The following is a 13,759-nucleotide window of genomic DNA, read 5'->3' as shown; positions in this document are numbered from 1 at the left end:
TGTGCCTCTGCTTTGCTGCAGTGCTTCATAATATGTAGGTCCTGTGCTCTCTGGGCATAACAGAGGAAAACTTTAAATTGGCCGAATAGGAGAACCGGTTTAGGAAGAAGGGTGTGAATAAAAGAAAGTAAGGAATCCTGACAGGTAGAACATTTAAAGAAATGTAATTGGAAGAAACAACCAGTCTCAGTTGGGTGAACAGGTCCAGAGAACAGCCTCTTTTTTAGGGGAACAGAAGAGAGCAAATAAAATGAGATTGGATGTGGGGGGGGGGAGGAGAAAGACTGGGAAGGTTTTGCTTAATAAACACTTTGTTTTCTGCTGACGATCAGAGAGGCAGAGTAAGGGATACATTGAGGGATCAATAGACTGATTTGTTCTAGGCTCTCCATGTTCATCAGACCCATACTTCTCCCTCGGGACATAAAAGAGGGACAAAAAGAAGTGGGAGGAGGGTTAATGTGTGAGTGAACAAAAGAAAATACAGCAGAAGGGTTCAGTCAGAATTGCACACAAACAAATGATTGTGGGCTGAAATAAAGAAAGTTAATTTGTGAGTGAAGGAAAATCTGATCTACAAAACACCTTTATTTTATTTTAGTTTTTTCAAATACCTTGCAAATACCCTAAATCTGCAAAGTAACCTAGTATCCCAATCAGAGGTCATTACTGAATGTTCAAAATAAGGCTGCTCTTATAAAACACAAAGGCTCAAACGGTACATTTGAACATCTGAAAAGTTATATTTTTGGAAAGCTTTTATAAATAATTCATAATTAATTACTTTCATTTTGTTCCAATTTGTTCAGGATCACTCAGTGACATAAAAAGTGTTTCTTTTTGTTTTGTTTTTTGAAGCAAACCAAAATGGTAAACATTCCTGGGACAAGGACAAGTTAAAAAGATCCAGTTTGGTTCACTGAGACAAGACAACAACACGGAGACCACAGTAAGGTTTTCTGCTGCTGCTTTGTGCAGTGTGCTGTGTCCTGAAATGAGTGGAAACAGTTCCAGGTGTCTTGGAAACTTTGAATCTCTACCCAGGTTTCCTCTCCTCAACTTTTCCCCTTAAATTAGTACTGCATGCGTGTCTTTATTTCGACTTTCTGTATGCTTTTACATACTTGAAATAAACTCTTTTTGTGCAATTGTTGCAGTAAGGAATTGTATCAGTCCTGATTTTAAAGAATTAACAGTTGCTATACATCTCAAGTTTTCAGGAAGTTTGTTTCAGAGATGACACTGACTATGTACGTATGTATGGATGGGCATTTTTTAGATTTAAAAAAATTGCAAATAAATTACATATTTGATTACATTGAATCAATTTAATCCAAAGGACAATCTGATTTCCAATAAATATTCTCTTACAGTTGCAATTGAGACTGCTCACTGGGAAGGGAAGGACTCACCCTTCAGAACAGATTTTTAATTTAAGATGTATGACAAATTATGAGACATTTATAATCATGTATGTAAACTACATAGAATAGAAAGTTTCCAAAGAGCCATCTACAAATGCCTACAAATGCTAAATGCCAACAGATTTGGTAGACTGAGAGAAAACGGTTCCAATCTCCGTAAAATCAAAAACAAGCCAAATATGTTCATCCGCCATGCACAGCTCTTCTGATAGAAACAAAACAAAAACGTACACATCATTCACATATCCTCGCCTCATCCTTCTTTCTGATAACCAACACAGCTTTGTCTCGGTATCTTTGGGGGGGAGCTGTATTTCTCCCACTCCCTGCTTATCTCACTCTGGGGGCAACTTTATTCAAGAAGAGATGATGAGCGGAGGAGGGGAATGGTTCGATAATAGCATAGCAATTTTGTGTCTTCTCCACAAAAGCATAAGAGGCCTGGGTGCATAATGGCAGCGAGCAATTGTATCTGCAAAGATTTCCATTGCTATTACAGCATTGTTCACCGATGTAGGATTCTATGTCAGTCAAAAAGCTATAGTACTGCAAATCACTGTCTGTACCTTCGAGGTTCTCTCCACAACAGAAAAGAGGCTTTTATTGCACGACAGAACATGTAGATCCAATTTAATCAATGACCGCAGAGGTCATAATTGTTCGTCTTGGTTAGATGCCCATGAAGGGATCATTTTAATTGTTCTAATCTATGAGGAAATTGCAGCCATTTTTTTTCCAGGTATGATTATGATTCTTTGGGAGAAAAAAAACCAATAATAGTATTTGGTTTTGATAGCTCCTTTTATAACCATAGGGGAAAAAATATTTAAATTGATATCAGAGTTGTGATAAATAATGTGAGTCTGCATGTTAAATTTTATGTCTTGCAGACAATATTTGGTTGTTGATTTCTAGTAAGGATTATGTAAAGAAAATGTATTGTCTAAACTTAATTAAAGCTTAAATGCCAATCAAGAAGCAGACGCAGAAAAAAATTGGCACCTCTGGTTAGGATGTATAAGGAGCCATAAAGTGAATTTATGTTTTAAGCTGCTGTTGCAGCAGCATAACCTCACACTAAAACATGCAGCTTTTCACTTGAATACATTTATTTAGTGGGGAAAAAAGATGTATTTTGTGTCTAGTAGAAAATTTCTGTATGGATTTGGCCATATGTTTTGGACCAATATCCTGTTTAAAGACCCAAAGTGACCCATTTTCAGTTTATTGGCAGAGTCTACAAGGTTTTTATTTAAGATCTCCAGGTATTTTATAGAGTCCAACAAGCCTTGCACTCTAAGGTTCCCAGGGCCTTTGGAAATGAAAGAGGCTCACCTCATCACAGATACCCCACAATAGTGAGTAAAATGCAGTTTTTCATGTGTAGGATTCGCCTGTGCGTAATGATTCTTGATAAGATGACACCAGCATCACCACTCCTTGTGAAACTCTATTAAAATCTTCAAGGAATTTAAGATTTTGTGGATTTCATGGAGTTTTCCTACCGCATTTTTTCCTTCTACTCAACTTTCTTTCCATATGCCTTGATACAGCACTTATTTCTGTAAGTGTTGGTTGCACTTATTGAGCAACCAGCTCCTTTGGTAAAAGATAATGACCTAGTGTGGTTTAAACTCATTATGAAAGATATCAATGCCTGTCTTTTGGAAATATCATTGCATTGATGCCAAACATTCAACTGTTGTGGAACAAAATAGCAAGAGAGCCTTTTGAATGTCTGTCCAGAAACGGTTGCTTTCTTTTTCTTTTTTATTTCACTGGAAGTTTTCCCCAACAATATGAGAACCAAAACAAAATACATAATTGTACAAAAATACATAAAAGGCAAATCTTCCAGCATAAATGAAGAACATAGCCAGGGGTGAGTAGATAAGAAGAAGGACATAAATGAAATTGTAAGGGTATAAATGGTCTACAGACTACAGGTATAAATATGTATTATGAACCCTGCTCCATGGGTGCATTGCTATGGGCTTCCATTCTTCGTCGTGGAAAACAGCCATGGATGCTGTGTTTTAACCAATCAAATTTACCCCTGGGCATGTCGTCTTTGAGGCAGGGGAGCTCAGTAATCTCAGCCAATCCGTTTGTGTGACTGCTGTGGCTTCTGGGTCAGTGAGGAGGGAAGCTGTACAAGGCAAATGCAATTGTACCCTTTGGCTACAAATATGCAGTAAATCCCTGAGAACTACAGCTTCTGTTCATTATGGCAAAGTTTGTCTGATTGTAGCAACACAAAACTTTCTAAAAACTTTCCTCCAAGTAAATTATTTTGAACTTTTGATGGAATTGCTAATGTCCGTTAAGTGTTGACCCTTGTTGCTCTTTCTATGTGTTTGGCTGTTGCTTCTGCTTCAGCAGCCACTCTGTCTCCTCCTTTGAATAACTCCTCCTTCACTTTAACTTCAGCAGTAAAATATATCACTTCTGGTCACCTGCCACCCTCTGTTAGAACGAAAAAGGCAGGCTGGAGCAGCACTGAGGATCCACAAGGGTTTAGCTCCATTCCTCAGTGCAAACTGAATACAAACTTTATTTTAAATCCTACCCAAGCTCCTGCAAGATGCAAAAACACAACAGTGGCTTATTAGGAGGACACAGGATTTTATTTTAGGTTAATTTTGGGATTACCAATTTATATAATATGATTCATTCTTTTATATTACTAAAAATTATAAATAAATTGTAAGGTACTATTATAAATTGTGAATGATCCATATGACATAAAAAAAGAAAGAAAAAATGTCTATTTGATTTACTCTTGCACGATTTTAATTTTCATTTATTTTCTTTACATCAGACGCATCAAACTCAGTTCCATTTTTATGCCATATGAAAAACATTAATGTGTCTAAAGGGTCAGTTGTGCCAGAATGTATTGAAACCCATTAAACTATTAAAATATTAATAGCTGTGTCTTCATTACATCTTTTCACAATCAGTCTCTCCAAGATTCCACAATTGATTTTTGTAAAATTTTTTGCTATTAAAAGCAGATTTTTGTGATGCTAATATAGAAATATTTACAACAAACTTTGCAATATTTGTACATATGTATGACAGTAAATGTGACTTTTTGTTACTCACCGTATAAACTTTAACTTGACCTAAAGCAAGGCTGAGGCAGCAATGTAGCAGAAGTGTGAAATGCTGCTGCCTGCAGATAGTAGTTAGCTTCAGCTTAAGCCCAATGTTTTGACTGTTTTTGCAATAAATACACAACTATGCATCAGCACGAAAAAATGTGAGGATCTGCTGAATTTGGTGAATTTCCAAAGCCATGTAATTCCGATGAAGTGGAGGGACTGTCTGATGTAGTTTAAAAGTAAACAGATAAAACTGCTATGATTTGATGGATAAAATATGATGTGTATCCTTCACTGGAAAAAGAAAACTTATCAATGTTGGAGACAATCTCAATTAAAAATATATATAGCCAATGTGAATCCCATCATTAAAGTTCGGTTTGCCATCCAGCTGAACCCTTTCCTGACTACAACAGAAGTGAACTAGAAAATTTCGGAAGAAATTTAGCCGGGGCCTGCCAAGGCGCGGCCGTGGGGTTCGGGCCCGGCGTCGACGCCAAAGAACGCCGCTACGTAATCAGTGGCACGCGGAGAACTGCAACAACGTTAAGCGAGGCGGACGTGCACCGTTCGGTACGATTTAAAATGTTGTCAAGGCTTTTATTTTGGAAGTTTTGTTAAACTTCATTTCAAAGGGCCAAACTAATCCCATGCGTAACAGTCCTTGGGTTAAAATAGTTATATAATGCTCAAAACACAAGTAGCTGATGTAAAAATATTCAAGGCTTTTATTTTGAAATTTTCAGTATGCTTCATTTTAAAGTTCCGAACCAATACCACGTGTAACAGTGCTTTGGATGAAAAAGTCAAATAAAGCCAAAAAGAGCAATTACGTCATGTAAAAATATTCAAGGCTTTTATTTTGAAATTTTCAGTATGCTTCATTTCAAAGGGCCAAACTAATACCATGTGTAGCAGTGCTTTGGATGAAAAAGTCAAATAAAGCCAAAAACAGCAATTACCTGATGTAAAAATATTCAAGGCTTTTATTTTGGAATTTTTGTTAAACTTCAATTCAAAGGGCCAACCTAATCCCATGTGTAATAGTCATTGGGTTAAATCAGTTATTTATTGCTCAAAAGAGCAATTATCTGATGTAAAATATGTCAAGGCTTTTATTTTGGAATTTTTGTTAAACTTCAATTCAAAGGTCCAAACTAATTCCATGTATAACAGTCATTGGGTTAAATCAGTTATATAATGCTGAAAACGCAAGTAGTTGATGTAAAAATATTAAAGGCTTTTATTTTGGAATTTTTGTTAAGCTTCATTTCAAAGGGCCAAACAAAAGGCCAAACTAATCCCATGTCTAATATTCATTTGGTTAAATCAGTTATATAATGCTGAAAACGCAAGTAGTTGATGTAAAAATATTAAAGGCTTTTATTTTGGAATTTTTGTTAAGCTTCATTTCAAAGGGCCAAACAAAAGGCCAAACTAATCCCATGTCTAATATTCATTTGGTTAAATCAGTTATATAATGCTGAAAACGCAAGTAGTTGATGTAAAAATATTAAAGGCTTTTATTTTGGAATTTTTGTTAAACTTCAATTCAAAGGTCCAAACTAATTCCATGTATAACAGTCATTGGGTTAAATCAGTTATATAATGCTGAAAACGCAAGTAGTTGATGTAAAAATATTAAAGGCTTTTATTTTGGAATTTTCAGTATGCTTCATTTCAAAGGGCCAAACTAATACCATGTGTAACAGTGCTTTGGATGAAAAAGTCAAATAAAGCCAAAAAGAGCAATTACATGATGTAAAAATATTCAAGGCTTTTATTTTGAAATTATTATTATGCTCCATTTTAAAGTTCCGAACTAATCCCATGTGTAACATTGCTTTGGATGAAAAAGTCATATACGGCCAAAAAGAGCAATTACTTCATGTAAAATATTCAAGGCTTTTATTTTGAAATTTTCAGTATGCTTCATTTTAAAGTTCTGAACTAATACCACGTGTAAGAGTGCTTTGGATGAAAAAGTCAAATAAAGCCAAAAAGAGCAATTACGTCATGTAAAAATATTCAAGGCTTTTATTTTGAAATTTTTGTTAAGCTTCATTTTAAAGGGCCAAACTAATACCATGTGTAACAGTGCTTTGGATGAAAAAGTCAAATAAAGCCAAAAAAGAGCAATTACGTCATGTAAAAATATTCAGGGCTTTTATTGTGAAATTTTCAATATGCTTAATTTTAAAGTTCAAAACTAATCCCATGTGTAACAGTTACTGAGTTAAATCAGTTATATACAGCCCATAGCAGCAATTAGTTGTAAAGGCCAGTTCAGTCAACCTCTGTTTCAACTGAGGGTTCCACTATAGATAGAACTACAATGATGCGTATTTGTAGTCCAAACCAGCAGCCAATAGCCTCTTGAGATCCGTTGCTATGGCAAATAATGGTCTCAGCAGGGTGTGAGCTCTGAGCTCTGAGCTCTCAAACACACAATTGTGTGTTTGAGCAAACACGTTTTACTGAAAAGAAGCATTGGAAACAAATCCTTCCTGTTCGGGAACCGTAATACATATTCGAAAAGCGTTTTAAGCGTATGACAGTTCAATGTGTCTTCTGCGATAGTCCCGAGATTCATATCTGTACCTCACTCAGAACATTTACAGCGATGAGAGAAAGAAATGTTGTGCCCAGATATGAACCGAGATGGGCTGTCACTCTAATTTGAGCAAAAATGAGAAAGTTTGGGTCGCTTAGAGGCAAATTGTGGACAAACCATAACTGGTATCGACGAGCCGTCTTCACTTTCGAAGAGATCACAGACGTATCTACAAAATGAAATTTGAATGGCATTTCTAGGTGAATTTGTGACGACACAGCAAATCCTCAAAAATAGGGTATTTCTAGGATTTTTCCCATTGAGTTATAATGGGGTTTTTTTCGTAGTTTTTTGCGAATTATGTCGCCACGTTAAGCCCAAATCCCACCAGAAGTAATAGCTCCAATGGCGTGAATTTTCTGCACGTTTTGATACCTCATTTGTAGGTGTGCACCCAGCGGTATGAGCCGCATTAACGGTTACGGAAGAAAAATAAAGATTAAAGAGACGCTTCTCTCCGACAATAGTAATAGGTTCCTGCCATTGCTTTGCATGGCAGGCCCCAATTAAAGCCGTGGCCTGAGATTCTCTCTTCTTTCATGCATCAAATGAAATCTTTCATCAAAACATTACTAAAGCTTGTAATGATAACCTAATTAACTTCCTTTAGTTTTCAGGTCTTTGTGGTATAGATCTCCTTTGGTCCAAATGACTAAAGTCCAAACAGAGTAAGCTGATTCACCAGTTTTGTGCTAATTGACTTATAGGGTGATATTCCTTAATGACTTGGCAGGGTCCTGTGTTGCAGCTGCTATAGGATGTTAATAAAGTAAAGCGGAACTTCATTATGTAGTGAACATATGGTCAGAGGGGACTAGCCAGCTATTTTTCAAAGGGCAGTTCTTTTACCAGCTATTTGGCAATCATTAGAAGCATGCTTTCTATCATGGACAAATTTTATTTTATTTTTTTTTTCCAGGCAAATTGCGTTAAAACATCTGGAAAATCTGCCCATCACAACAAAAGACTTGAAGCTTCCATGCTATCAGAAATAGTTATTACCTCAAAAAGCTTCATAATATATGGAAAAATATCTGTGGCTTGACATTTGTCTGTATTAGTGTCTCCAGTAGTGCAGTGGTTCAAATAAAGCTCTACTAAGAGTAGCCTATCTAACGCAATCTTCTTGTCTAACAAAAGGGGAAAATGATTTAATCTTGTCAAACACAGCACAAAGCAATCAGAAGGGCTGATCTTCGACGAGAGAGAAGGATTATAATCAAATTGAAACTCACAGTCTGGCTATCATCCTGTGGAATTAACTGTGGCACATCCACAAACTGCACCACTGTAATATAGGAGCACCACTGACATGGAAGAGGGATTTCATTTTGATATATCTTTTAAAACTGCTTTAGAGTGATGGACATGGGTATTTTTAAGAGAAGGAATTAGAGAATAGCTGGAGATTTAAAGTTCCAGAAATATTAATCCGAGTCCTTCTCTCCCTCACTCAAAAACACAATGTTATTTACAAATCATGAAAGTTCAAAGTTCAGGTTGAAGCTTCAGCATGAGAGTCTGGGGATGATTTGGAATGAATCATTTCACATAAATCATCTGAACGTTCATAAAAGGCGCTATATACATCTGATGTCATTTCATTTCATTAACAAAACCACAGTGCTTTATTAATAAATCTGGATTAAACAGATTTAGATTTGGTTCACCGTTAAGGTGCAGATGAGGTGTTGAATTGTTTGTGGTTTCTATAAATATTCACCTTGCTATGACTGACAAACTTATCTTCTTAGAGGGCTGAATGGGAAAATATTCTTCAGTTTCATTGTTGGCTCACAAATTTTGGATATTGTGTCATATCTGATTGTTGCATTCATGGGCCAGGGCAGATCTGCTTTACAAAAACCTTATGTCTGAAAACCATACGACAAGTTAAGATTTTGGTCCTACCTAAGATCAGTAGCATAAATATGTAGATGGCATCAGTTAAGAAGATGTATTGTATATTTATGTGACTGTACATCTCCTGTCCCTCTCTATACACATTTTATCTCTTAATCTAAAAGTACTTTGAGATTGTTCAACTAATTCATTTTTACCATATAAAAAATGCTTGTGTCAGATAGTTAATATCGATATAAACTTTCATAATAATAATAGGACATGTATGAACTCATATTTCAAAGTATTATTCTTCTTCCATTTTTCTACTCAGTGGCACAACTGTCTGCCTGACCGCAAATGCTCTATCTCACTCACAGGTAATCTGTCCTCTAACAGGAAAATGACCCAAAGCATTCAACTAAAATCTCTCAAGAAAAAAGAAAATAACCTTAGACTATTCTCAAAAGGCTCTCCAGGAGCTCAGATTGTAATCCTATTGAACATCTGCAGAAAACTCTTGAAATTGCACAATGAAGAATCCTGAGAAACCTGAGACAACTCGGTTTCATCAGGAAGATTGGGCCAAACTACATGTTGGCAAATGCACTTAACTTATTTTTGGCAGTGATTACTCCAAAATGTGCTCCCACTGAATATTAATTTAATTTTAAAAACACCCTCTTTCTTGCCTGCCATTTTAGTTAACAAGCTGAGACATTCGGCTTAGTTAATCATCCAAAGCAAAGTCTGATTTCTGTTAAATGTGGAATAATCACTGATTGGTTTCAAGTTGTCTATGGGTGGGTGTTTTTTTTTTACTGTATAGAGGTACCAACACATTTAGATTAGACATGTTCTAAGCAGGGCAGCTGTTTTAGATTGCATAGACTTGTGCTGAGGATTGAGCCACATAGTACCCCTTGCCAAGAAGGTAAATCAAATCCAGAAAATGGAAGAAAATCTACTAAAGCACTAGAATATCACTGTACCAGACATTAGTCACAATAACACCAATATTGTCAATATAAAAATCAAACAAATCCTTAAGATTTTTATGCTTAAAACCTCACGTGAGATTTTGCATTCCATATGCAAAATTTGTGTCCTTATTTTTATATACTCGGTTTAATTAGTGCCCTTCTAATTGTCCTTTGTAGCTTCTCCCTGAGGCCTGCAGCGATAGCAGTAAAACAATGTCAAGAGGAAACAAAGGAGACCCATGCTCATGCAGGACATTGAGGACAAAAGCTCAGTCACCCTCTGCCTTTTGGGACTGGAAGAGATATAAAAGCACCTCTCTCCAGAAGGCTTTCCAGGCCAGGACTTACATGTTTCAAGTTGTCCAGCACAAATGTATGGCTGAATATTAGTACAGAAAGTTTCTGAATTAGAAACCAAGCTTGAGAGATCTAGATATAAATCTATCTAACCTTTTTTGTAAGGTGTAAAAACATTTATCTAGACTTGTGAAAACAACACTAAACCAAACGGGACTCGTATCGCTTAAGTGCCACATGGGGGTGTAAAGCAGTAACAGGTGCAGTGCAACCTAATGACATGTGAGATGCAACAAAGAACATTTTCAAGTGGTGAAGATGGGAATAAGATTGTGCAAGAATACTTTGTTGGAAGTTGATTTTTTGTCTTTTTTGCTGAGGCAGCAAGATCTAAAAGGTAAGCTATAGACAAGGGGGCATTTCATCAAACACGACTAATGTTGAAAGTTAGTCTGTTCAACAATGCTCCTTTTTGAATTGGGGAGAAAAGCAATTTTTTTCAATATCAACTTAAGATTTTTTTTTTTATGTACCAAAACAACACCACTTATTAAAAACTAAAAGTGTTATTTCGTGTAGTTCAAACAAGGGGGTTCAAAGTGCAGCCTGCTGGCAATTTGTGCCTCTTAGAATAACTTTCTGTGGCCGGTGATTGAAATTCAAGAATGGTACAAATTTGATATTCCAACACAAGTGCAGCAAGCCATCTCAAACAAGATGCAAATTAATTAATCTTCTTAAAGTGCAAAATGTTAGGCAGAGAAAATACATACATATTTTACTAGTTACATATTTTACTTTGATGTTAACAGGATTAGAAATAACCAGTGACCTTTATATTAAAAAAAAGCACACTTGGGCAATCCTATCCATTAAACATACCGTAGCTAAATACGGCAACCCTTTTCAAACGAAGACTGACATATATGCTGTTATTGCTGTAGAGATTTTCTTCTAAACCAAGAAAATAATTGACCCAAATATTTTAGGAATTGTCACGCCTTTTAAGCCTAAGTGGCTGAATTAAAACAATTTGGCAAGGAAGACTAAACTAAAATTCCTCCCCAGTAACGTTAAAATAATTGCTGTCAGTTATCACAAACCTTTGATGGCTGTTGTTGCCACAAAATGTGCCACACACAGGGGTAATTACGTTTTCCACATAGGGACAACTTGATTTTAATAGCCTTTTTACTCTTTAATAGCCTTTTTACAGTAGTCATTTGAATTCTTTTATTTGCTCTGATTATACTCAGTTGTCTGGTATTAAAATGTGTTTGATGATCTGAAATCTTCAAGTGTGACAAAACACCAAAAAGAAATCTGCAAGCAGGCCAATGCTTATTCACAGCACTGTGTGAAATAACAAATAACATGTTACATCAAAAGTCAATCTGCATTTGCTTTCAGACATATTGGATTTGTTTACGATTTGTGCTTAATCCAATCAAGATTTTAACACGTGGGGAGAACAAGACACTTCAATTTGTCTGAGCAGATTTGGGCAGTATTTTGTACCAATTTATTTTTACACACCTACGTCTTCCAATAATATCTCAAGTATGTTTAGTTAGCATGCACTGCCAAATTATTTTCTTCAGTTTTCCAAAAGAGCCTTTCTCCATGGGTGCACTTATTAAGCCCCCTCAGCAGCACTGGTGAACAATCAGGCACATAAATCTTAACCCATATGCACTAAAGCACTGTTTTTTCTCTTCAGTGCACACATTCGAGAGCAAATAGGAGATGGAGGACATGTTTTTGAAATTGGCTTTGAATCCCTCAATAAGTCTTGGGGTTGAGTCAAGGAATTTAGGTTTGTGGAAGCGGAGCAGCTTGAAAAAAAGATAAACATGCTTAGTGCTTTGCTCTTAGGGTTCATTACTCTGCCGATCCCGGGTTGAACCAGAGTTAAGAGAAGGACTTCATTCATACCAAGTGACTGAGGGGAAAAAATGCATTAACTGAGACCTATCCATCTTGTTAGTGCTGACACCTCCATTTAAATCTCCTTTTTCTAAAAGGGTGTGGAGTCAGAATCGTCCTCTCTCTGCATGATGTCGTCTGCTAGAGTCAAAATCTTTCGCCATGATTTTTTTATTTTTTCAAATTAAAAATGCGAACCAGCATTTCCTGCTCTTTTGAAAGATTTAAATGGTATTTCCTGTGGATTAATTTCAGGCATGAGGTTGTATATTAATAAGACTAATGCAGGTTGCTGTGTTTTTTGTTTTTTTTTCTTTGCTCGGGGGAGTAAAGCTGTAATTTCAAAGTAGGTTTCTATTAATCTACTCAAGGGCCATATATTTAAAGTGGGTCGTATTAAAATTATACTTGACATTTCATCAACAAGAGGTCTACAAGACCTCTAAGGCAAACTATGTAAAGATGAAAAATTTAATTAAGAGTAGCTATGTCTCAAACATGTGGTCAATCATATGGAATATTTACAAAGGGTCCATCTTGCCATCTTTCTAACACTTCCTTGTCCTTTCACTTTAATCTCAATCTTTACTTGAATCTCCAACTACCTGCCTGTGATAATCCATCAAGTGGTTTTGTCACCTGGTCTATTGAGAAGTCTTAGAAAGGGATCTGCTAGGCTTAATCAAATTACCCTTGCAGCCCCAAACTCCCCAATGAGGGTAGCTTTGTGCCAGGTCTGCCAATAAAGTGCCCTGTCAAAAAACAATGGCAGGGAACACACGTCCAGAAACACACACAGACACGCACACACACACACTGATTGGCACTAATCACTGAAAGAATTAGGAGCTCAGGAGCCTTGGGTCTGCTTCACTGGAGTATAATTACAACAAAGGCAAAATGATTGATGTTATTAGACATGTGATGTGTCACTTCAAGCAAGTTTCAATGAAATACAATCCACAGTGATTTAATGGGGTTTTCTTTAATCCCACTATGGGGTAAAACAAAAGTTTAAACAAGTACTTCCTCAGAACATTAACCACTTTATCCTCCAAAAACATTTGTGGCTGTTAAGTGGTTTTATAGGGTCATCCTAAAAATTGAAGTTTCTGTGTGTTTTTCAGCTGCCTAAGACAAAAGGTATTATTACTGTGGCACAGTTTTAAGAATTTATCGTCATGAGCTTCAAGTTGTAGATTGTGGTTGTTCAGTGGTAGAGACTGGCTAATCTTTTCACTCCTGATGAGAGAGAGAGAAGACAAAGTAAAGTTTGTCTGCTGTTTGGAGAGAATAATGCAGGCCCACTAAGAATGGATTCTTGACATTCTTCAGCAATACATTCCTCTCTGACATGATGTGCTTCTCCTCTTTTTTTCTTGAGAATGGCCTTCTTCTGTAAAACTTAGACTGCATAAAACGGGTCATCTGTACGGTGACGAGCAAGCAGCACCTTGACGAAGCTGCCCTTGCCAATCACTTTGAGTAAGTGGAAGTCGCTGGGTTTGGCTGAGTGACTTCTTGACACATTTCAAGAAAAATCTGGAAAAACAAAGAACGTCTGTG

This window comes from Xiphophorus hellerii, chromosome 17 (genome assembly GCF_003331165.1).
Source record: "Xiphophorus hellerii strain 12219 chromosome 17, Xiphophorus_hellerii-4.1, whole genome shotgun sequence".
Classification (NCBI taxonomy): domain Eukaryota; kingdom Metazoa; phylum Chordata; class Actinopteri; order Cyprinodontiformes; family Poeciliidae; genus Xiphophorus; species Xiphophorus hellerii.
The sequence above is the reverse complement of the archived record's forward strand: the minus strand, read 5'-3'. Positions refer to the sequence as shown.